At 26.0% G+C, this 26,263-nt stretch overlaps 1 pseudogene; it reads right to left on the bottom strand.

Annotated features, from left to right (window-relative positions):
• Positions 1 to 1,704: 1,704 nt before the first annotated feature.
• On the bottom strand, positions 1,705 to 3,429 carry LOC145844926 (lysine--tRNA ligase pseudogene; annotated as a pseudogene).
• Between the last annotated feature and the right edge of the window lie 22,834 nt (positions 3,430 to 26,263).

The raw sequence follows: 26,263 nt of genomic DNA, 5'->3' as shown, positions 1-26,263 counted from the left end.
TTTTATTACAGAAAACTTTTAAAACTGTAAGTTATTTTTTCCTAAATGTTTGCTTAATAATTGATTTTATTTTGGATACCTTAGGTAAAATAGAAGAAAAACTGTAATTTTTTTTTGAATATAACCCCTTAGTAGTAAAGCCTTACATGTTATTATACTTAAAATAAACTTTAAATTTCAGTATAATAAAGTGTGGCTTTAATAAAACAAATAATACTTTTTCAGAAAAAACTTACTTGTGGATTGAATAGAACTGCAAACTTGGTTACTAACTTTTTGTATTTCTTCATGTTTAATGTTATCTATTTAACACTTTTAAAATAAAAAAGTGGAAAGTAACTACACTGTAGAATTTAAGCATCATTTTGATAAAAACTTTTAAAAATATACAACTACTACTTATTAATTTTCATTACCTAAACTTTAAGTATGTAAATGATAAACTTTATTACGTTTTACTTTATTTGTTTCTATTACTTCGATATTTTTTAACCTATCCTTAAATTGAGCAGTTTTTGCATTGCAGTCTAAGTTAAAACCTGTATAAATAAAAATTAAAATACTATTATTTTAATGAAAAACGGTAAACACAGAAAAAAAGTAAATGTATAAAACTAATTTCTTTTTAAATTTGAAATTAAATATATAGAGTAAAATAACATACCGGTTTTGAAATTATATCTTTCACAATCAAAAGATTTGTTATTTTTGTTCAGAAGTTCAACTTGACCTTGTTTGATCTCATTCTTTTTTTCTCAATTTATTCAATGGCTATAAAAAACCTAAAAAACTTCCTAAAACATAAACTTTTAAATTAATTCATACAACATATTTTTTCTCTTAACTGACCTTAAGTTTTCTACTTTTTCTTAAAAAATATTTTAATTATTTATTTTTGTCTTCACATATATTATAAGTTTTTGGAAAGTATAAAATAACAATCTAGTAAAGTTTAAGAATCTTTTGTAACTTAAATTTTTATTTTGTATAGATTTATACTGTTTAATTAACTTAAAGCTTTATTTCTTATTATGTAATTTGTACAGGTTACAATAATTTTGAAAGCCTATAGTAGCAGCTATATAGTTTTTATTAATTCAACTAACCTCCAATAGAGTGAATTTTCACATTCAGTTTCCATTTGATAGTGTGCACATATTTAATAAAAAAACCTGAAAAAAGTATATTTTAATGAAGTATTAAACATTTTAAATATTGCATGTAAAACCAATTTATTTACATAAGTCAAAGATACATTCTAGGCACATTTTGTTTAAAAAATTTATATCAAAAATCTCATTTATTTGTTAACAGTCTAAAGCATTTACAAATATGAAAAATCTAGTAAACTAATAACAAAAATGAAACAAAACTGACAATGTTATAATTTAAAGAAGCATATAAACATAAGAAAAAATGTTTATAACTTCCACAAAAATAGTGCAAATTATTTTTGGTATCTTTAGATGTAAGTTTTAACAAAAGTATTTGAAAAATTGAAATTAGTAATTAAATCAACTTAAATGAAAATAATAAACATAATTCAAAATTATTGCACAAAATAACATAATTAATAAAAAACTTAATTTCATATGCAACAGTAAAAAATGGATTTTCAACAAAACTAGAGCAAATCATTAAAAAAGGAAGATTTCAATCTAAACAAGTTCCTAAATTTAAAGTCTAATAAAATCACACGAGTTTCTAAACACCAGTAGTTTTGGCAACCTCTTCAGATTCAGCTTCTGGCTTTTCCTGTTCAGGCCTCATTGCTGGGAAGAGGAGGACTTCCTTGATGTTGTTACTATCAGTGAGGAACATGGTCAGCCTGTCGATCCCGATTCCGCAGCCAGCTGTTGGTGGCAAACCGTACTCTAAGGATGTGCAGAAGTTCTGGTCAACGCATTGCGCTTCATCGTCACCAGCTGCCTTGTCAGCGGCCTGCAACTCAAACCTCTCCCTTTGAACTGCTGGGTCATTCAATTCAGTGTAGGCGTTACAGATTTCCTTGGTGTTAACAAACAGTTCAAAGCGCTCCGTCAACCCCTTCCTGTCGCGGTGGTATTTGGCCAATGGGCTCATGATCTCAGGATGGTTGATGATAAAACCAGGGTTGATGCACTGGACCTCAATATAATCTCCTACAAGTTTGTCCAGCATTCTTGATGTGGTCCTTGGTGGTGAGCAGTCCACTCCAAGCTCAACCAAGATTTTGTCTATAGCCTCTTTGGCCGCCTGAGTACTTAAATCAGTTTCTTTTGGGAATTTCTTTCCAGTAGCTTTTTCAAGCTCAGGCATCATATCAAAACGCTTGAATAGAGGGGTAAAGTCAACCTTATTGACTGGGCCGTCTGAACCTTGGGGATGATAATCAACTATATATGACCCTGTGATGTGCTTGACTAAGCCTGAAATCAAAGTCTGAGACATTTCCATCAAGTCATGGTAATCTGCGTAGGCAATGTAAAACTCACAAGATGTGAACTCTGGGTTGTGAGTCATGTCAATGCCCTCGTTTCTGAAGAGACGGCCAATCTCATATACTCTGTCCAAACCACCAACAACTAGCATTTTTAGATAGAGCTCAGGAGCAACTCTCATGTAGAGTTTCATGTCCAAATCGTTATGGTAGGTCTCAAAGGGCCTGGCAGTTGCTCCTCCGGCAATCTTATTCATCATTGGGGTTTCCACTTCAAGAAAACCGAGTTGGTCAAAAAAAGACCTCACATATGAAATGATCTTCGCCCTAGTTGTGAACTGGTTCCTGACCTTTTTGTTCATAATGAGGTCCAAGTAGCGCTTCCTATACCTCATCTCCTGGTCTTTAAAGCCGTAGTGCTGACTAGGTAAAATATGAAGGCAGGGAGAGAGGACGATCATCTTCTTTGGGACAATTGTTAACTTTCCCTTCTTTGTCTTGGCTGGATATCCACAAGCACCGACAATATCCCCCCTGCGAATCTGCTTAGTTAGATCTTTAAACTTTTCAGCTGAAAAGTATGTTGTTGATAATGCCATTATTTCCAATATTAAACCTTCAGATTTAATGTCAAAGAAGATTAGATTTTTATGGTCTCTTATTGATAGAATCCTACCGCTGATGCTGCAATTACACTCTTCCATGTGGGCTGCCACTTTGATGTCAGAGTATTTCTTTATGAAATCACTCACGCTGATGCTGACTTGGAATTTGTGGGGGTATGGGTTCTTGCCCTCCCGCTTCATGGCCACCATCTGCCTTTTGCGCATCTCGTGGTACTGGCTAGGGTTCAATTCCTCCTCGTTCACCTCATTAGGTTTTTTGTTGCTCTTATTGGACAGGTTCTTGGCGGCCTGCTTGGCCTTCTTCTGTGCTTTCTTTTTTGGCTTCTGCTCGTTCATGCTCAGTTTCTTTCCCTCTTCTGAAGGTGCAGCAGTGAATGAGGACATATTTCTTTATAGTATTTCTGTGAAAAAAAAATTAGTTAAAACAATATATATATATATATTTATTTATATATATTTATAACAATACTATTGTAAATAGGGGTAGGGAGCATTAAGGTGATGTTTGGTGGACTTATGAATTCATATGATTTGGAATTGTTTATGCTTCATTAAAAAGAATCTGAAAAAAAAATTGCAAAAAAATGCCCCCTAAAAAACCAGTTTCAACCCTAAAAATCACATATTTTTTGAATTATTAAATCATTTATACATGTCTTAGACTTATAACTTTTATCTTAAAAGAAATTGTATACTTATTGACTTAGATTTAAAGACATACTAACTGCTTTTGATGAATTATGATGTCATAATCACCCTAAATATGCAAACTTTGTCTGTAAAGTTGTTAATTTAATAAGAAAATTAAAAAGCATAGTTTAAATAAATAAAAATTAGGTATACTTATTTACCTTTAAAAATTTAGGTATTGTGGCATGTATAAAAGTGGGATATTTGATGTCATAGTTCATTTAGCTTTAAGCAGGGTTCATGGGCTAATTGTTTTTTGAATTAAAATTAATTCGTGGTTTGCTGGTGTAAGTTTTAAATATTTTGTTAATTTGTATTAAAAGGACTATTCATTGGATATGTATAATACATATCAACTATTGTAAGTATAAATGCTATTTAAAATTTATCATTCTTCTTATTATTATTGTTTTTGTTTATAATTTTGTTAGTTTAATTATTTAGTAATAGTACTGTATTGATATTATGGTTTTCAATTTGAAATTGAATATAATGTCTTGCATTATTATATATTTTAGTTTTTCATGTTTTTTTTTAATTTCATTTTGCAGGCCTGAAGATCCTTTAGAGGTGAAAGGTCAGTTGCCTTTGTGTGAATAAATAAATTTAATATTAATTTTGTTAATTTGTTGTAATGCTAGTTGAATAGTTTTTTAAAGGTTTTTTAAACACTTAAAGCTAAATGAACTATGACATCAAATATACCACTTTTATACACACCACATCATTTATTTTTTAAGGTAAGTATATTTCCAATTAAAGCAGCTTCAAGACTTAAAACTTAACATATATCATAAATAAAACCAAAACTGTGAAATTAGCAAAACATACATTATAAGTTTACTTTGCCACTCTTCAAAACAAAAAATCATGCCTGAGTGATCAAAAGACTATCCCCACATTTTAGAATAAAAAAACAATTTTAGTCAAAAAAAAGCCTAAACCGAATATTCGAAAAATTTATAAACTAGCCTGACTTAGTCTGAGTGTGTGGCAATGTTAAGTTGTTTATTTGCCTAAATTTAAACTATTTTGATTGATAGTAAACAGACTCTACAAATTTATTATCCCTTAATCTAGTTTGTATTGAATAGGTATCCAAAAAAGAGCATCTGTGTATATAAGTGTGGAATGCAAATAAATTAACCTAAGTTGCCAAAAAGCTTTGTTTCTAAAATAAAAATGTATACTGAACAAAAACTAATGTAATTATGTCATATTTAATGTTTTAAATGTGTATGTACACTGTTAGATATTGTATGTAAAACAATTATAATGGAAAACTATGCTTAAATTGAACTTAGTCTAATTTAAATTATGTTTTTAAAGTGGTTTATAAATGAACATCTCTGTACATTGGTGTGCAAAGGAATTAACTTAAATTACACAGAAAACTTATACAACAATCAAAACGTGTTAAAATCTAAATAAAATAAACCTTATTTCTTTTTATTTTGTTATTTTTAATGTTTTTGTGTACACTTAAATATAGTGATAAAATATTTTAGGTATAAGTTACATATTAAATAAAATATATAAACTGTAAAGAAATGACATTTTTGTTAAATACTGTGCATTACTTTCGTACACAAGGGAAAACATTTGCAATTTGTTCATTTACTTATTAGGTGTTATAAAAATAACCTACTGAGTCCAAGTACTTTTAAGACTGTTTTTTCAGATCATAATTTGTTATTGTAAGAAGAAAGTTTTTTTAAAACTGAGAAAAAAAACACAGCCCAAATTTTAATCTGTCTTTTTTACAAATTTTAACTCAAAGGAGTGATATCTTTTAATTGTTTCAAAATGTTATACAGGGAGTTTGAATAAAACTAATCTAATTTAAACAAACTATGGCATTTTTACCATAAAATAGAACATATTTTTGTTCAGATGGCCACATTTACATGCTCGCAGGCCACAAAATTTTCTTTTGCGGGTAGCATTCCATTCAAAAAAAACGTGCTTGCGGGGCGCAGATATATCCTCCAAGGGCCGCAATTGACCTGCGGGCCGCAGTTTGCCGACCTCTGCCTTAGGTTTAGGGAAAATATCAAGATTAGCTTGAGTTTAACAAAAAGAAATAAAGCAAACAAGTTTGAGTCATCCAAAGTTTCTCAAAAAACTTTCAACCTAAGCTTACTTGAGCTATCAAAGTTTTAAAAAAAATTTTGTATTAAATTAGTAAAAAAAAAAGTTAGTTGTGTATTTAAACTAATTATATATTTTAGAAACATTTTTCACTTAATAAAAAAATAAAACAGCTTACTTTTTACTTTTTTAAAGATTTAAAAACTTAAGCAGCTATAAAATTAAAATGCTTCTGCTTCAAAGTTTTAAAAAATATAAAACAAATCATTATTAATTGTTTACCAAATGAAACTGGTATTTAAATTTTGTAAAACAAAAACTCTTCTTTGTATTGTAATATAAAACATTTTTTAATTTATGCATACTTTAATTCTAAAAAATAAAAAAAAAACTTTTTAACATTGCACAAATTATGTTTATTGTATATTTATATATTTTTAAATGCTAACTCACCTCTCATTAACTCACCTCCATTAATATATCTTTAATACAATGCAAAACAAATTTAATCTTATGTGGGCAAAGGTCAAATTAAAAAAAAAGTTGTAGTAACATAAAAAAAAAATTATTAAACATTTCTTTTGTATTTTATATATTATTGTTCAAAAGAAGAAATCCATTACAGCACCGAATGCATATTTTTGTAAAAGGCTATAGAAACTAATTTTAATATAGACACCACACCATTTCTCAGTTGTTAACAAATGCTTAATTGTAAATTGAGTTTGCAAATTAGAATAGAATATAAATGTAAAGTATCAAATAAGTCACAAATAAATAAAGATAAAAAAAATTTATTATTAAATTTTTTTATTCGACCCCAGAGTACGGCTTACCTGTCTTCTTTATTATTAAAATTAACAAAGTTTTTCTACAAGTATTACTATTTTGTATAAATTTAAACACTTTTTTTTTAATATATGTATAGTTTTATCTTATATTTCATATTTATAAGTAAAGTATACAAATTGATAAAAGAGGGAACGTCCCCAGTCTGCTTTTAACAAGAGCAGTATCAAAAAACAGCCATTATAGTAAGTATATTTGGTACCTCTTGTATCTTTACGCACTTTTTCTGTGGACACAATGTGCGTAAAAAAGCAAGAGGTTACTGTAACTCTAAAATGTGTTTTTTAACACCTTTGATAGTTGCAAACCCTTGGTTTAAAACAACTTGTTTTATTGAATATGTTTTAAACTGGCTTAGACATACATTAATTCCACTTTTGTTATGTGCTTAATGTTACCCATTTAAAACTTGAACTGAATTTTTGTTTTCATATTTTAAGGTTTATTTACTTTTTAAAATAAGGTAAGTTAAATTTCAAATTAAGTTTGAATTATAAGCATGGTCCAGAGTACTAGATCAGAGTTTCCTAATTTGGGCCAAGTGACCCCCTTGGGAGCCATGACAGGTACTCAGGGGGCCGAGAGCAGCAAAGAGACCAGAGCAGGGGGCTATGAGATCATAATCTAAATCTTACACTAGATATCAAGGAGTCGCTGATAAGGAGCAAAATATAAAAAATAAAAGGTTTTAGGAGTTTTGGGAGTTTTTACTGGTATAATTTTAAGAAGTCTTGTTGGGTGGGCCATAGCTTTTTTAATTATTAAAACCATTTGAAATAAAGTTTGGAAAACCATGTTCTAGATCAGGGGTCGGCAGCCTTTTTTAGCTCACAGACCAATTTTTCTTGAAAAAATTGCTGCCAAAAAAGTCTTTGAGGGCCCAGCTATATTTAAATTATTTAAACAATAAGCATATAAGTACTTTTTTAAACCTAAAATATGATAAGATAAGCAATTATAAAGAACTAGTAATGACTACTTGTTGAAATAATAGTTTACTCTAACTTTTTGTTATAAGAAAATAATTATTTTAATGTTTTAGAAAACTATAATTTTAGCTAAACAGAACCTCGCGGGCCGCAGATTTTAGCTTTGAGGGCCACAGTTTGCCGACCCCTGTTCTAGATAAATGGTTTGCTTGTTTTAACTTGTGTTTTTGTAATTTTATAACTACAAGCTTCATTTTAATGCATACTTCAGTGCATAAGACTTTCTCACTTTAGGTGAAAACTTCAAACTTTTTGCAGTAAAGAAAATTAATTTTTTTTCAACTAAATCATTCAACGTCATAAGTTAACAAACTCTGAGCTTTATCATGCAAAACTTCCACTGATAAAAAAAGTTTAAAAGTTAGTATTTTGGAATGTTAATAAACTTTTTAAAACTAATTTTGACAGTTTGTACTTTTAAGTTCACAAAATTATTAAAAAATAGTTGGTATAATTCAAAGTTTGACTAAGATTAAACATCAACAGATTATCATACCACAAATCAAATAGATAGTAAATTAAAGGTTTGTAACAAATTTTGTTCAAAGCCTTGGTTTTTATTGATATTGAAAAGCACTCAGATTTAAAGAAATATATTTTAAAATTATGTAAATATTTTAAAAATTCAAATTGACTTAATACAGTTAAAGCTTACTTATGAGTTATAACAGATTTAAGCACGGTTGCCACACACTCTGGAGTATGGATACTCAAAAAAGTTGTAATTTTTCGAAATTTCATAACGACACAGTTTAACTCAGGCTTGTTTGAAATTTTTAAATAAACTCCGGATGACTAAGGTCAGTTTGGTTTTTTTAATAAAAATTCAGAATATTTTAATGATTTCTAAAAACAACAAGTTCGTTTTTTACTCTTAGTTAGGATTTATTTGTTTTACTTACAATATTATAATATTTTTTTATCGATTTTGTTTAAAATCTTGTTGCAAGATTTTGAAACAAGTTTCAAATCTAAAGCTTATTGTAATATCATAATAAAATATTTTATAAGCTTAAAATGTAATGCTAGAATAATTGAGTGGCGATTTTGGCGACTATGGTGTTAAGGTAGTGTTTTTTAAGGATAAATATTCTCGACACTTGTTGTGTTTTTTGATTAGTGAATATTGAAATAACAAGATATGTAATCTTGATGTCATTACAAGACAATCAGTTGTAATTGGAGAGTTGTGAGCAACATCATTTAATTTGGATATAGACAAACTCTGAATCAGGATACTTTATTTTAAACGGAGGACAAGTTTAATAATTCAGCTTATTTTAATTTTTTTAATCTAGAAATAAGTTAGACAAGGTTGTTTTTAAAAAAGACATAGAATAGTTTTAAGAATTTTTGATAAATTTGGTACTTATTTTTTAGATCTTGAATGTGTTTCCGTTGTTCTATTTAAGTTGTGTCAATATTTTATAACTCTACTGTTCAAAAACTTATTTTTCTTACTTGCAGCCTTAATTAATAAAATTTTAAAACCTTATAAGAATTTCTAATAGATTTTTAAATTCGTGATGTCTCAGGACAGCTTTTGGTCACTAGAGTCATTTTTTTTGACTCAAAGAATGACAATGCTGTTAAGTGTAAAGTTAATAAAAGATCAAAGATTTTTTTTCTAATAATCAAATTTCAGAGTTAATTGTTCTAAAGTTAATCTCCAAAGAGTTTTTTCAAAAGAAAATGGTTTTATTTTTTTCAATGAATACAGACATTATGATAACTAACTTACTTTGTAAATTATTGACGATTTATGAAGAAATCATAGGTAAAACTAAGATAACTGTTTTCAAATTTAATGTAAACTTATTATAGTTTAGATATTACTATGGTGTCCTTTGAAACTTTTCAATAAAATTAGAATTTTTATTCCATTATCTTTAAAATTTTCTTTTTTGTTCGGCTAAATATTTTTAACACTTTAGCTTGTAAAAACTGAAATATCTTTACAAAACTATGGAGATTTAAGTTTAAAGTTTGAGTAATATAAATAATTGATAGTCAAACATTATTAGTTTTTTGTTAAATCAAGTTTTAATGAAAATGTTGAAACGTCACTGTATTGATGACATGGTCAATATTTGGAGGTTCAAGAATCAAATTTTGAAGAATTAAATGGTGTTAAAAGACTTCGGGAATCTGACTTAATACAACATATCTGTTTAAAAATAATTAATAATTATAACTTTATAATGTCTTATCTTTTAAGTTTATTTAAAGCTTAGCACAAGATATTTTATACTTGTTTCCTAGAGTCTTTGCTATCATTGCCAAAGAAAAGAATATGTAAAAACACACCGACTAAATATATTTTTGATAAATACTACTGTATCAAAATAACTTCTTGTAGTATTATACTAGTTTTTTGAAAATTTAAAAACAACATACATAATCTTTGTTTCATTACATTATAATCAATTTTAGCTGGTAGATTTTGAAGCAAAAATATTGAAATAGGGGGATTTGATCATTTCTAACCCGATCTCTTCTAACCCGATTATATCTAACTCGACCATTTCTAATTCGTTTACTTCTAACTCGATCATTTTTAACTAGATCATTTTAAACCCGATTATTTTTAACCTGGTCATTTCTAACCCGACCACTTCTAACTCGGTCATTTCTAACCCGATCTTTGCTAACTAAATCAGTAAATTTGTTAGATTTTTAGACTTCTTTATTCAGAATTTTTTTAATTACAAACTAATCTTTAAAAAACTGCTTTTTTATTGAAATTTAAGTTTCTTGTCTTAAACAAAACTCAGTGTTTATATTTTTCTTCTAAGATTGTAATTTTCATATTACTTTCATTACAATTTGCTTACATTTTTATCTTTGTTTTTAATTTTTTGTTATTATCAATGTGCTAATATCCAACTTTTGTTTTTGTACATGTAAGATTTAATACACGATACAGATTAATTTAGATTAATTAATACAGATTCATTCTAAAATAAGGAGAAATCACGGTCTTCATGCTTAACAATTTTTATCTTAGTTTAAATTTACTGAAAAACAAAAAATCTATGTTTGATTAAAAAAATGTAAAACCAATTTTTAAATATGCTACGCAAACTATGAACCACAAAAGGTGTATAAAAGGTCTATAACAGAGATGTTAAATCGGATAGCACAAAATCCCCGCAGTAGAATAAAAAAATAAAATCCCCGGAAATAGAATTAAAATTTCTTATGAAAGAAAAAGCTGTATTTTACAAGTTGAGAACTTAAAAGTTTCATATATTCAATTACACCAACATATTTAAAACTATATTGTTTTTATAAATATGAATGCCTTAAATGTAAGTTTATAATTTTTATTTTCATAAGGTTAATTTAAGTCACTTTATTGTTAATTTAATCATAACTACCTTTTAACCTTATAGTTGTAGGTAATGTTTGGTTAGAAAAATTAAAGAAAAGTATCTTCCACTTATTTAAATGGTTAATAAACTAAAAACATTGTAGCTTTGGAACTAATTGATGTTAAGTTAATTTATTATTTGATTTTTTTTTTCCAAAAATTAGATGAAATAGACAAATTTTTTTTTCTTATATCCTACTTTTATCAAATTATTTGAATTTTTAAACTTGAAAATAAAGTTTGATTATTATAATTTTTTAAGATTCATTATAAATTATTTTATTAAGACATAAATTTCACTTAAAAGTAATTTGAATATAATTTATTATTTTTGTTTACAAACTTGAAACTACTATTTGCTAAGTAGAAATCTATTTAAAATTTTTAATTTTTAATGTGGCAAATTTATTGAGTCTTTTTTTATTATAATTAGGTAATTTATCTAAAAAAAAATTATACCTGAAAGTTTTAGTGTACAACTCAAGGTTTTTACAACTAGTTTTGTAAATTAAGCAGAGTTGAAACAAAGTCAGGAAAAGTCAGAAAACTCAGGAAAAGCAGAAAAAAAAGACAAATAACAAGAATAGTAAGGTTTTTTTTTTAACAGTCAGGAAGTTTAACTAAATATTAAAAAATACCAGATTTTGTCAGTTTAATTTTACTGAATTCCTTATATTCAAAAACAAGTCTTTGAATGGTAAAGAATTAATTAAAACTCTTTAAAGTGTGATTAAAATTGAAAAAATTTCCAAGAATTTTACAAAATTACTTAATTATCAATGCCTTCATCTTGTAAAATTAAATGAATATCCTTTATAAAACTGCAAAATGTTTCTATTAAAATTTTGTTAAACTACCCTACTTGAACAAGCAGTTTTTGTATGCAGTTTGATAATCTGTAGCATTTCTTAGTAAAACAACGATAATACACATAAGTTTATCTAGCATATTTTAAAATCTAATTGTTTTTTTTAGGTGAATGAATTATTTCATTTTAATTTAACACTAGGTTTAGTGTTTTGGGTAATAAGTTTATGTGTATAATTTACCTGTTTATAATTTTTTCAAAATTGTTTATATTTAAAAAAAAATTATAAAAGAGGTGAATTTCATAGTTAAGTTTAATTATTTATAGTATATTGTAGAATAGCTGTCTTTTAATATTTTTACATAAATAAGGGTAAAATATTCACCTCAATATGTTACATGCAATGTTTAATCTTTTCTCTAATAAATAGAACTGTTCTAGATTTTAAAATGTTGTTTAAAAATAAATTAATTTAAATTAAAAATTAATAATTTGCCAAGGTTTATGTTGCACTAATAACAAGGATGAAAAATAGTTTCACCATTATATTGAAAATTTTATTTATAAAAATTATATATATTATTAAATTTTAACTACATTTAAAAATCTAAAAACAATTTTTCATTAACAATAAAGTTGTTTTTAAAGCCTGGCGTTGGTTTAATTGTTCTATTTTTATAGATTGAATTTAACCAAAATTATTATGGCCCATTAAAAATTGTTGTTAATAAGAAATAAAAGAAAAAAAAATTGATTTTTAAGATCATAGGAGGATGAATATATTTTTTAACATTTTGATATTAATTTGTTTTTTTATTAAGTATAACCATATCATTAATATTTCAAAGAACTTTTCCTGAAAATTTTTAAAATTAAAAATTTAAAAACTTTTATAAATATATTAAGATGTTGAAACATTTAAATTTGTGGTACCTTGAAGAAATTATGTATTTTTTATAAACACATGATACAAAAAATTATAGTCAATAAACAAAAATGTTAATTAAAACTTAAAATCACAGAAAATTTTTTTTTGTACTTTATAGGTTTTTTTTTTTAAAGCATTAAGCTAAAGAACTTTATTTTTGTTATAAAAGAAAGAGCTTATGTAAAAAATTAATATGATATACTGTTTTAATTTTACAAACAAAATGTTATAATAATAAAGTACAATGTAAATTAAAAATTTTAAAAGTTAACTTTTTACTAATTTTATTAAAACAAAAGTAAAAAAAAAATAACTAATGAAATTTTAATATAAGGTAAAAAATGTGAAAAAGTTAGCTACAAATTGTTACTTTAGCATTTTAGTTGCTATAGTAAACAGCTGATATTAACAGCTGTAATTAACTGGCATCTTGATTATAACATGACTGGTCTATAAGTGTTTTTTTGTGTCCCTAACATTAAAAATAAGTTATATATATCTTTTTAAGTTTCTATCAAAAATATTATTAATTATCAGTGAAATTAAATTTTCTTAGATATTTTTGACTAAAAAAGAAGATAATAAATAATAACAAAAATTGAAATAAAAAATTTGCCAACATCCCAATAAATATTAAATTTATATAAAAACAAAAACTTTGACTATTGTAGTTAGTTCACTGAAAAATATTACAAGGAAAACTGATTTTTTTGGACATGCTACGCAGACTAAAAAGAGTCAAAATGTCCCATCTTTTTTATGGGCTCATTACCGACCAAAAAACCTAAGTTCAAAAAATAAATGTTATCTGATTAAACTATATCATTTTGCTACTAAGTTCTGATAAATATACCTTAAGAACAAAGAAACTGTTGTGTGTTGTGTTGAAACTTTTATGTCAAGAAAAATACCTTAAAATTTCCCTTATTTTAAAATGATAGTCGAGTTCAATAAATTCTTTGAAAACTTTTAAAAATTCTGTTTTGTAGGGTTCTTAAAGTAAGCTGTTATAACTCTATATAAGTAAAGTCTCCTTCTTAATTTTGTCGCTAGAATATTTCTAATGTTAAACGTAAAAAGGTTTCAAGGTTAACATTTTCAAATGTAATAATCAGATACAAAGATTTTCATATTACAGTCTATAAGCTAATGTGCAGTTGTTAACTAATTTATTACTACATTATTGTCAGTTGATTTAATTTTAATTTTCAGCTTAAATAAATGCCGAATTGTTCTACAATTTGCACAATTCAAATTAGATAATGCACTTAAAACAAACATTAGGCGAACGTGAACATCTTTGATTTATTTATTTAAGTATCTAAATTAATTTGTCTTATGACCTTTCTAAAAAAAACCTATAAAACAGATATGTAATTTGATAAACCAAAATATCATGTAATGTCGAATAACATTTTAATCTATAATATTTATCTACCTAGACCTAAACAATATAAAAGACACTTTAACAGACAAATGCTCTAAATCGTTTATTATTTCTTTCACTTACATTATCTAAACAGGTCTTTGCAAGTTGTAAAACGATTTGTACAAGTTTTTAAGCTTTAAGTGGAAAATTACAGACTATTAAATGGTTATAGATAAGTTAACTACCATACAACGTTTGCGCTAGACTTACAACAAAGCTCATAGACTGTAAAATGAATTTTTTTTAATCTGAATTTTACATTTGTAACAATTTAATTTTTTTATTTATTGTGTAAAAATATATTTTTAGTTATGTAAATGACAAGAATTTTTAATTTTAATGTAGTAAAAAAAGCTTATTTAAAAATTCAGCAAAGAATAATTTAGAAGAAAAAATAACAATCTAGTAAATCTTATTTAATCTGAATACCAAATTAATCAAGTTCGATTTGAGCAGTTTGATTGGAAAACAAATCTCTAAAATAGGGAAACAATTCGAAGTTAAAATAATTCAAAATAAAATTGTCGTTAAGAATTTATTGTAATTAGAGCTAAATAAACATTTAGTTATGTTATACAGTTTAAATTATATTTTATACTAGAACAATTTTGTTAACGTTAGTTTGGTACAAGATGAAAACTGATTAAAATATATCCAAAAAACAAAATACTGATCAGGTTAGAAATGATCGTGTTAAAAATATAAGGCTTAGATTTGTTCAGGTAAAAAGTGATTGGGTTAGAAATGATAATCAACCGAAATAGGGTTGCCTCATACTTAGAATAACTCAGGATAAGTATAACTTTTAAAAATCTCAAAATGAGCTGGGCAAGTATTTTATAAAAGACTTAGGATTGTTTTTAAAATATCCGTCCTGGTTTTTTATAGATCCAGAATTTGGTTAGTTTAGGGTTAGACAACTTTAGGGGTTGGCTGAGTGAAAACGACCGGCCACCAAACGATTTTTAATTTCAATGGAATCCGGCCCGCAGATTAAAGTAACCGGCCCTTCAAGATTAAAATCTGTTTTAAACTTTGTATCAAGTTTTTATACAACAAAACTTAAGTTCTAGAACTCTAAATGATATTATTTTCCATTTATATGCAGTTGATAAAAACACCATTTTGTCCCAACATTTTGTTTTGTTTAAATCCAATTAGAATATTCTTTAGTCAAATTACCCTAAGCAAATTTATTTTAAGTTTAAAACTTTAAAAAACTGGTCACAAATAAAATAGTTTACTAGCAAGTTTATTGTTAACAAAAACTTTTAAGTAAAAATTTACTTTTTGTTTTAATCATAAAATTGAAATAATGCAAAAACTAAAACAAGAAGAATTTTGCAAAACTAAAGACCAAAAGGAAGACGCTAATACCATTTTAAAAATAGAATTTACTAATTCTTAATAGAAGTCTCAGATAAAACTTTAAAAAAACTAAATTTTAAAAACTTTAAGAATAATTGCAAAACTATAGACCTTAAAAAAGATGCCTTTAACATTTATAGAGACTAACTTTGACGTTAAAAAGGATGTTTTCTAATAAAATATTAAATATAGTACTTGGCGAATATTACAGCAAATTCTGCAACAAAACGCAAAAAAAAAAAATTAAAATTTTGCTATTCTAAAGATGAGCTACAAAAATAGTATGATAAAGTCTTTAAACATAAACAGTAGTTTTCATTTAAAAAAAATTATTGTTAAAAATAAAACATCTTTTTATCTAAGAATCTAAATTCTTTTTTGTTTATTAATTTGTTGTTAAAGCAAGCCAAAAAAAAATTATAAGTTAAAATAAGCTTTGTAGAAAATAAGTTTATAAACAGCAGGGTTGCCAAATAATTTTAGAAAATTTTCCAAGGTCTTTAAAACTTCTTCCAGGCTTTTAGAATTACATGTTTTAGCATGTATATTTTGTTGAAAAGTAAGCTTAATGTAAAAGACTGTGTTGTATAACAACATTAAAAAGATATCTTAAAGCTTCTTTGAATGTTCTTTTATTGAAAAAAAAATTGTTGATGGCAAAAACAATTTTATATATACGATAAAGTTTTTGTTTTAAACCTAAATTTTACTACTTAAAATGTAAAAGTTCTTAAAAATTCCAGCTTTTTTAGTAATTTTTGTTCTAAATTCCAGATTTTTTGGCAACTCTAAAATAATATCCAACTGTATCTTTTTAAAACTTCAACTGAGGAGTAACTGCGCAACCATATCCACAATTATGGTTACTCCGTTCAAGTTTCCCTTCACACCATTCATTTTTTTCAACATCGTAAAGCAAAACTGTTGTTTGGTCGCCATAGTGAAGCGTCACAAGTTTGCTTCCAATCAAGAACGAGCAGACAAAACAGTTTAACCTGCTCGTAAATGAACTTGGTGGTTTTTTCAAAGCTACAAACTTTTTACTATCAGAATCAAAAACTTCACATGATCCTCGTATGTTTTCTACTTCACATCCAATGACAAATAACTTATTCCTCATAGCCACTGATTTATGACCACTTCTTGCTTCAATCATGCTTGGCATTGGTGTCCATGAGTTATCAACGTGGTCGTACGCCTCAACAGTATTTTTTCTTTTCATAACAACTCCACCGGAAACAACAACTTTACCTTCAAAAACTGTAGAAGCTGCATTTGATCTTACCTCGTTCATCAAAGAAGCTTTGCTCCATTTGTTATTTTTCGTATCAAATCCCATACACAAGTCTGTACAATCATCATCTTCAAGAATGGAACCATCGCAAATCCATTCATCCATGCCCCCAATGATGTAAATCTGATCCATGAAAGCACACGCACAAAACTTTCTTATATCTTCATACATGCGACCTACATATTCCCAAGTATTGTTCGCAAAGGAATACTTTTCAACTTTTTTAAAATCGTTTGTCCTAAAACCGCCAAAACCGCCAAACACGAAAATTGCTCCTCTGCAATAGACTAAGTCGTAAATACATTTACAAGTTTGCATCGGAGTAAGGTCTTTTGTAAACTTTAAGCTTTTGCCATCAAACATGGTGGTGTTGTCACATCTACCGAAACTATCAGTACCTCCGCACAGTACTACATCAAACGCACTTTGACTGCAGTATCGACTTAGTCTTGAACTACTTAACTTGTTTTGGTGGTTGCTTTTCCTGTCACTTAAAGCTTTTGATAGCATCGAAAAGCAACCAAAGTTTTTTTTGAAAGACAACTTTCCGTTTAAAAGACTATCGAGAGCGCTTTCTGATAACAAATGAAGGCGAACTTTCGATAAAAGTCTACTTCCAAATTTGTTTCTTTCTCTGAAGTTGTAGCTTACCCATGCCTCAACTGCATTTATTACTTCCAGCTCAGAATCAATACGTAATTCAGAACTGGAAATAATTTTTGCCATTAGAGTAAAGTCTAGCTCTAAAAAGTTACAATTTTCATAAATTAATGTGAAGCAACGTTCAATAAAGCGTCTAGCCGGTTCAGCGAAGTCGGTAAAATTGAAATAACTGGATATTTGGTAAAACGTAACAACATTTTGAAGATTAACTTTATTTTTGATATGGTTAAAATATTTGTTTTCTAGGTTATTTATCAATAAAATGTTGTTAGCTTTCAGTGTCTTTATCAACTTGGTTTCATCTAGTTGCTCAGCTCCTGTAGCTGTAATTTTATTTTTATTATTCCAAAATGTAGGAATATTGTTTTCTACAAAACTATCTTGCTTATTTAGTATTAAAGTAAACTATATATAAAATGAACATAAGGTTTTCATAATCAAACATCTAGTTTGAAGTAATTTGAAGTTTTCAATAAGAAACTACAAACATAAGTTCTGTTTTCAATAATATTCAAATGTGACGAAGACTTAAAAGATAAAAATTTGAGTTCTAAACATATGTAAATAGTTTTTTTTTGTAATAAAAAAACGTTTAGTATTAATAAATTGTACATGTGAATTTTTTATCATCAATTTTACTTATAAAACTAAAGCTTTTTGCCACTCTTAGTACTTATATCTAGAATATCAATTTAAAATGATTGATAAAAAATTAATCAACTACTCTGTGTAAATAAATATAAACTACAAATTGTAGTGCTTTGTCGATAAAATCTAAACGGTAATTTTCTTTAAACTCTAAAACATGCATACTTAATTTTAAAAACTCATAATACCACTTCGAAAAGCATAAACTATTTAGAAAAATAAAATTAAACTGTTTGAATATTTCTTACGTATAGTAGTATATTTATCTTAATCCATCTTATAACATTAAACTATTTCTATAACAATTGTTTGCATTTTAATTAGCAAAATAAAGGGCATCATATGTATTTAGTAAAAACAATATATTTTAACTAAAAACCATATCATTTTCTATTAAGTTAACAAACTTAAACATATTACTTAAAATTAGTATAGAACAACATTGTCGAATTTTTTTAACATAAAACAATAAAAAATTATTTAAGATCGCTTAAATCTTTATTGAGCATATGAAACTAAAACAAAACTAAAAGTTTTGAAGGCTTATTTCATAACACAAATAAGAAAAAATGCATACGTTGTTTTTACAATTTTTTTTTAATCAAATCAAAGTAAAAATTCAAATAAAATCGAACCTGTTAAGTCAGCATCCTTATATTTTTGGCAAGCTTCTTTTTTTCCTGACACTTTACACGAATTTAAAAATTTTTCAATTTTCAGATAACTTTTTAAAGACATACTCTCCTGGTTTTTGACAAAATTTGTGCTCATTATTGTTTTTTAAAGCTTCTGTTAGATATAATTTATAAATTAATCGACTATACATAATTACAGTAGACTACCGCTTAAGTACGCACTCTATTTGGTACGCACCCCGCCTTAAGTACGCACTTATCAAGAAAGCAAAAAAAAAATTTTAATTTTTATGTATATATTTTTTTTGTATATTTATATCTATATGCGAGCCCTTAAGGCTGCTTTGTTTAGCAAACGTTGATATTTTTCATGGGTACTTTTTAGCTTGTGAAAAAGCTCAGGAGCTATACCAAGTGCTTTTCAATCATCTAGTTTTTCCAGATTATTTTATGTTTCCAGGTAGAATGACCAACCTGCTGAGTTAGCCTAAGACTTTCACAACTTTTAAACTAGGGTAAGTAATCCTGAGTAGTCTAAGTGGCCTGAGATTGTGACAGTCCTGTTATTAAATATTAATCAATTACATACTTATGTAGTGGTTGCAGAAAAGTGAAAAGAATAATGATATTTGAGCCGTAATGCTATAAAATAAATAAATTTAGATGACAAAGTTAAAAAAACCTACAAACACAACATAGTTAAGTCATTTTTTAATTTAAATGTACACACATTGATGTTTTGAAAATGTTTGGTAAACACAATGTAGTTTGGTACAATCCCTCTAACAAAACAAAATATGTGTCTAGTTGTTAAAAGGAAAACAAACACTTAAATTTCATATTATACTATGTCATCAAAAAGTACGCACTACCCGTGCTAAGTACGCACTTTTAGGTCGGGTTCAATTTGCGTACTTAAGCGGTAGTCTACTGTATATAACTAGTTTCATGTGATAAAACATATTTCGAAGAAGACTACTTAAGTACTTTGATTGTGTCAATGGACTTATCTTAAAACAACTATTTAAAAGATTACAAAAAAAAGATTTGTTTTTAAATCTATCAAAGCAAAAAAATAATTTTACCCGAAAACAAAAGTTCAAAATTGTAATTGAAACTAACTTAATTGAATTTTTACAAAACACCTTGCCATTGCAAAATATTTATTATTGTTTTTTTCGAAAATTACTTTTGTAAGTTGTCAAGAAGATACATGACTTTTCCAAACTAAGCATTTCAAAAAAAAAATTTTTTTAATAAATTTTAGAAGTTATAATTATTTAATTCTGATATAGTGTAAATACAGTAGACTACCGCTTAAGTACGCACTTTTTTTGGTACGCACCCCGCCTTAAGTACGCACTACCTGTGCTTTAATTTTCAGTCATCAAGATTTTCTGGATTAATTAATGTTTCCAGGTAGAATGGCTAACCTGCTGAGTTAGCCTGAGACTTTCACATTTTAAACTAGGATGAGTAATCCTGAGTAGTCTAAGTGGCCTGAGATTGTGACAGTCCTGTAATTAAATATTAATAAACTAAATAATTATGTAGTGGTTGCAGAAAAATGAAAAGAATAATGATATTTGAGCTGTAATGCTATAAAATAAATAAATCTAGATGACAAAGTTAAAAAAACCTACAATTACAACATAGTTAATTCATAATTTAATTTAAATGTATACACATTGATGTTTTGAAAATGTTTGGTAAACAGAATGCAGTTTGGTACTTTCCTTCTAACAAAACAAAATATGGAAAATATGGCAAAATATTCTTTTTTATATCATTGACTGACATTGACTTTCTATTATAAATGTGTGTATTATTTAAATGTAGAAACTTTTTATAGAAAAAATAAAACATTTTAAATAATATTAAAAAATTTTGCAGATTAGAATTATTGTATTAAGTGTTATTTAAAATAAAAAGACTTGTTTATTTGGCTTAATTATTTAGTGGCTAGTTGTAAGAAAGAAAACAAACAACTAAAATTCATATTATACAATGTCGTCAAAAAGTACGCACTACCCGTGCTGAGTACGTACTTTTTGGTCGGGTTCAATTTGCGTACTTAAGCGGTAGTATACTGTACTTTATTTTATTATAATATTTAGATGGAACATTTTTGCTTTTTCAGCTGTGTTGAGAGAAACCAATTAAGAACTTGTCAAGTATATAACAAAACAGTAAACTGCACTTTTATAATGTTGCTTAATTGCAATAATAAAACTTATTCATCCAGGAAAACATACAACAAAAACTAAAGTTTTCTTATTCCAAACTATCAAAATTTCTAAAATCATAATCTAAGTAAAAAATGCACTAACTAAATAAAACAGTCCACGAATAAAAATTTAATTGAAAATACCATACTGGCATGAGTTATCCTTAGTACTAAAATAACAAACTAATATGAATTATAACTTATCCTCAGGTTTGAAAAAAATCAGAGTATCCTGACTCCTGAGTGTTCTGAGTTTGTGGCAATTCTAATTCTTTACCTGCTACAACTGATTATATTAGTGTGACATCAGACTTTTATATTTTGTTTTTCCAATATTCCCTATTCAAAAATCATTAAAATATCACAGACATTTAATTTAAGGTAGATGTAGTTGTTGACTAAACGACTTATTTTGTCCTGGACAAGACGTTTAAAAGTATTCCAGGTGTGCGACTCGATAACTAAAAGGTTTTTTGTGCACCTGGTCCCAAGACCGAAAAATTTGAACGCATTATTTTGTGGTTCAATCAACTATAATATTGAGTTTATTTTAATTTTTTCCTTTTTATTTTTTAATTATAGACTCCAGGAAATCTATCTTAAAAGTCATAAGCTAAGTTAAACGTAAACTTAAAAAAAAACATAATGGTTGGGTTCATTCAGTATTTTAAATCATAGGGGTTATATTAAATCAGATTCTCAAGGTCTTTTAGTTTCCTAAATACCATATTATTGTCAAATAGACAATGTTATTGATATATTGAAGTTTCAACATTTTGTTCAAAACTTTAATTAATTAAAAAAAAATGTTAATTCGAAATTTGTATTTATTACTGAAGTTTAGGCAACTATTGTTATTTTTTTATAAATACTTTCTAACTTTTTAAAATTAAGATTTTCTATAATATTTCATTTAATAGACAAAAAAATAAATATAAATGAATAAGAAAATTAATTTAAAACATTATAATAACATGTAATTTATCAATATCTAGCATACAATTAATAAACAGTTAGTTTGGTTTAACTAAGATTTCTTTTAACAACTAACAACTATTTTACAAAGTAAGTTACTTATCATAATATCTGTATTACTTGAGAAACTTATAAACATTTCCTTTCAAATATATATTTGGAGAAAAATTTTAGAACAACTTACTTAAAAATTAAACTATACTTAAATCTAAAATCTCAATTAGTTTTACAATTAATAGTAATGTCATTTTTTATGTCCAAAAACTAGTCTTTCACACCAAAAAGTGTCCTGAGTTACTGTAAATGTTCTAGATTATTTTAACTAGATTTAATTTTTTCTTGCTTATTTTTGCAAACAAAAAATTAACAAACTAAAAAACATAAATCACATTGTGAATCTATATAAAAACGATACTGAAATTTTCAAAACAATCCTGAGTCTTTTATAAAAACACAAACTTAAAAAGTAGTTTTGAAATTAAAAAAATAATAATTTATCCTGAGTTATCTTAAATTTGTGGCAACCCCATTTCAATCTTTTGCTTCAAAATCTACCAGCTAAAACTGATTATATTGTAGTGACATAAAACTTTCATATACTGTTTTTTAATATTCTCTATTTAAAGAGTTAGTATATACCAAGCATTTATTTCAATATAGTAGTAGTTATTGATTAAAAAACTTAATTAGTCAATGTATTTTTACATATTCTTTTTAATCAAACTTTAGTAAACAAGTGCTAAATATCTTGTACTAAGCTTTAAATAAACTTAAAATGTAAGACGTTGTAAAGTTGAGAATACTAACTCTTTTTTAACAAACAGGTTATATTAAATCAGATTCCCGAAGTCTTATAATACTAATGAATTCTCCAAAATTTTAATTCTTTTACTTCCCTAAAGAGTGACAATTCTATCAATATAGTGATGTTTTAACATTTTCTTTAAAACTTTATTCAACAAAAAACAAATTATGCTTCGTTATCAATTATTTTTATTACTAAAAATTTAAATTTAAATCTCCAGAGTTATGTAAGTATATTCTAATTTTTATAAGCTCAAGTGTTAAAAATATTTGGCCAAAAATAATTTTAAAGGTAATGGAATAAAAATTCTAAATTTATAGAAAATTTCAAAGGACATCATAATATTGTCTAAATTATAAAAAGTTGACATTAAATTTGTCAAAAAATATTCAAATTTTAGATTTAAGAGTCTATTATTCTATAATTCTTCTATGAGTCCAATACAATTTACTTTAGTGACCAAAAACTGTCCTAAGACATTTCAAATTTTAAAAATCTATAAAAAGTTTTTAAAAGGTTATAAAATTTATTTAATTAACTTTTAAAATAAGAAAATCAAATTTTTGAACTATATGGTTATAAATTATAGACATAATTAATATGGAACAACTAAATCTCATTCAAGGTCTAGAAAAAAAGAAATGAAGTTTTCAAAAAAATCTTATAACTATCCTGCGTCTTAAAAAAAAAACAAAAAACTGGTCTAACTTATTTTGAGATTTAAAAAATCAAACTAACCTGAATTATTCAAATTATCCTACTATATAAATAAATTAAATTATCCTGAGTCAGAGTTTTGTCTATATCCAAATTCAATGATGTTGCTCACAACTCTCAAGTTACAACTGGCTCTTTTGTCATGAAGTCAAGCTTATATATCTTTTTATTTCAATATTCAACATTGAAAAAGTCAGTAGAACACCACAAGTGTTGAGTGTATTTATCCTTAAAAAGTATAGTTGCCAAACTTCTATGAGAAAATCGTCATTTAGTTGTTCGAGCATTACATTTTTAGCTAATAAGTTTTTGAATAAAATTGGTAAAAATTATAAAAATATAAATTGAAACAACTAAGTCTGGGAACGGGTCTAAAAAGCTAGCTTGATGTTTCGAAAAAATCATTAAAATCTTCTGACTTTTTATAGAAAAAAAGCCAAACTGGCTTTAGTCATCCGGAGTTTGTTTTAAAACTTCAAACAAGCCTGAGTTAAACTGCGTAGTCCAGAAAGTTCCGAAAAATAAAAACTGTTCTGAGTATCGAGAGTATGTGGCAACCGTGCTTAAATCTTTCATAAGTAAGCTTAAACTACACAGTTTTTTAAAACCTTTACATAATTCTAATATATATTTCTTTAAACAGGGTTGCTACTCGATTAAAAAAAATTCCAGGGTTTCCAAATTTCTTCCAGGTTTTTAAAAGCAATTAAACATTTTTTGACACGAAAATAAATTCTTTCAAACAATATATAAAGACTCAATTTTTCAGAACAAAATATATTTCATGCTTATTTCGTCAGTTGTATACTAAGCAATAAAATTAAATTTCAAATCTAGCTTATATAGTTAAAATGCAATCAACGTAATTACTAATAAAGCAAAGAGTAATTAACAATACATAAGTACTTCTAATTATAATGCAACTAAAAAAAATATAATAAAACAGAGCAACAACTTATAAAACAATTTAAGAAAACAACGAAACAGTATAATCAAAATTTTTATGTTTACACAACTAAGGTTTTCTTAACAAAATACAAACAACATTTTAAAAATTTTTAAAAGTATACATTTTTGGGTCTATTTTTAGCTTTAAGCTAAGTTCAATTTTACAAACTATGTTAAGTAGTATAAAAAGATTGAAAACATACTGGTTAGTTACTTTAATTTTGTTTAAAAAAAAATCTTTGATGATGGAAAACATTTTTATTTATATAATAAAAATTTTGTGTCAAACTGAAATTTTACTACTGAAAATGTTAAAATTGTTGAAAATTCCAGGTTTTTTGATCAAAATTCCAGGTTATTTTTGCCTGAATTGTCAACTTCCATTTTTTTCCAGGTTTTTCAAGGTTTCCAGGTAAAGTGGCAACCCTGTTTAAATCTGAACTGTTTTCAATATCAATAAAAACAAAGTTTTTGAACAATTTTTTCTATAAAATATCATATTATTGTATTGGAAACAACACTATCTCATTTATGATTTAAAAAAATGGACTAGGATTTTTTTTAAATCTTAAAATTATTCTAGTATTTTAAAAATGACCATACTAGCCTGAGTTATACTTAAAAGAAAATAAACTAGCCTGAGTTACCCTGAGAATATAAAAGATTTATAATTGTCATGAGTATCTAATTTTTTGTCAACCCTATTTCAATGTTGTTGCCAAAAGCTCTACCAGCTAAACTTGATTGTATTGTAATGATATTTAACTTTTATATCTTGCTGTTATTTTATTGCTCATTCATTAAATTCATTAAAATAACACAAGCATTTAATTAAACTTAATTTAACATATGTGTAGTTCTTGATTAAACAAACTATTTAGTGAATATTTTTTCAGATTTTAATTCTATTTTATTAAATGGTACACTCTAAAAAGACAGAATCAATCTTAAAAAGAAATCAATCTTAGAAATCATAAGCTAAGCTTAAGGAAAACTTAAAAAAACACTAAAAGTTAGGTTTATTCAATCTTTTAAATCAAATGAAAAATATTAAATAAAATAACCAAGATCTTATAGTACTCTTAATACTGACCATGTGATTAACATTGTGACATGTCAAAGTTTTGTTTTAAACTTTATTTAACTAAAAATTTTTTTTTTTGTTATCATAAATTTTAGTTTGTAAAGTTTATGCCAAAATACTTATTTTTTATAAAGATTTTCTAACTTTTATATAATAATAATAAAGTTAAATATTTTACTCAGTATATCAAAGAACTTTTGAATACAAAAAAAAAATTGAATTCTACTTCAATAGAAATTGTATTGTTCACAAACTTTTTTAATAAGAAATCTAAAATGTACATTTGATGATATATAATTCTATTTAAACTTATCTAGAATTTCAATGTAATAAATTTACAAATTTTCTAGAATCCAGATTCGTTTAAAAGTTCAACATTCTTTTCTTATCAGGGCCAAAAATTAAGAAGTTACGAAGCTACTAACAGTTTTTATTTAATGTAAACTTTCATGACACCTAAATTTTAAATTTTCTACATAGTTAAAAACTAAAACTTGAATTGAATATTCTAATAGTCAGATTCCAGTAACTCATTTATATTAAATGAAATTTATTACCATGAAATAACTTTTACAAAAATAAATCTCAATTATAAAATGTAATAAAGTCATTAATATGTAGATTGTTTGAAGTCAATTTAAAATAAATAACAAAACCTATAGTATATTATGCTACAACTATAGTTTAAATTTTTTTT

The sequence above is a fragment of the Thalia democratica genome, chromosome 9, assembly GCF_965202585.1.
Source record: "Thalia democratica chromosome 9, ktThaDemo2.hap1.1, whole genome shotgun sequence".
In the NCBI taxonomy this organism is placed as follows: Eukaryota; Metazoa; Chordata; class Thaliacea; order Salpida; family Salpidae; genus Thalia; species Thalia democratica.
Note: the sequence above shows the minus strand (reverse complement) of the source record. Positions and strands in the feature narration are given on the sequence as shown.